Below are 968 nucleotides of genomic sequence, written 5' to 3'. Positions count from 1 at the left end.
TATTGATTTACTATTTTAATACTTTTTTACAGGAGAAATCAAGTCAGATTCGGTTGTAGCGTCTTTTGAAACCATTAAATACTAATTACCACTAAAGCAAAAATAAGAAATTTTTGGAGGATTTTGTTTTTCAGCCAATCCTCCATGTTCACGAAATAAATTCAGAGTTCCTTACAATGTTATCCAAATCCAACGTAACTACATGTGTTGAAAAGCTAAATGTCCTCTATTTCAAGCCAAAGAGTTACTGGACTATGTATTATATTGTAACTTAAGAATCTTATGTGTGTGTTTATTTCTTTAGATTTCTTCAGAAGGAATGTACTGAATAAGTTCCTATTCATTTTAACAAATTTAATATTCGAGTTGAATTCTGCAAGGCTTATTGTCTTCTGATTAAGTGTAAGATAATAACATAAAAATGTGTTGAGAGAGGTGACAATATCACTTAGTAAAGAAGTTCCTTTATTAAAGCTTTTCCTTGTCATTTCTGCTATCCTCGCTCTCTTAGCCAAGCTGCGTACCCACTTTTCATCTCGTTATAAAAATATAAGATAAAGCCGCTTCTCCCCTTAGAGGCCTTCTCATTTCTCTTCTCGTTGCTTCACTTAATAGGCTTTGGCTGCCCTGAAATTGAATTTTATACATGGCTAAAATACAGAAGCTATGTATATGCATACATTTTCACGTTGGGGTATTTTTTTTTCATCTTTCAACTAAATTATATGGTGTTCGTGCATGATAAGTAATAGCAAACTATATATTGGCTGACCTATTCAAAAATTTGTGTCATTTGCTGAATGCTTTATTGTAACAATTAAGAAGACAAGAGTTTTTCCTGCACAATATTCTATATTTTAGTCATTTTGACCTAAATTTTTATTTTGTATAACATTAAATTCTTGGTTGGCAGTTCTCTCTTAGACTTCGTACAGTGAGGATCGCGGTGTCCCTTTGACGAGAAACAA

Source organism: Halyomorpha halys, unplaced genomic scaffold (genome assembly GCF_000696795.3).
Source record: "Halyomorpha halys isolate HHAL.00 unplaced genomic scaffold, Hhal_1.1 Scaffold45.1, whole genome shotgun sequence".
In the NCBI taxonomy this organism is placed as follows: Eukaryota; Metazoa; Arthropoda; class Insecta; order Hemiptera; family Pentatomidae; genus Halyomorpha; species Halyomorpha halys.
Note: the sequence above shows the minus strand (reverse complement) of the source record.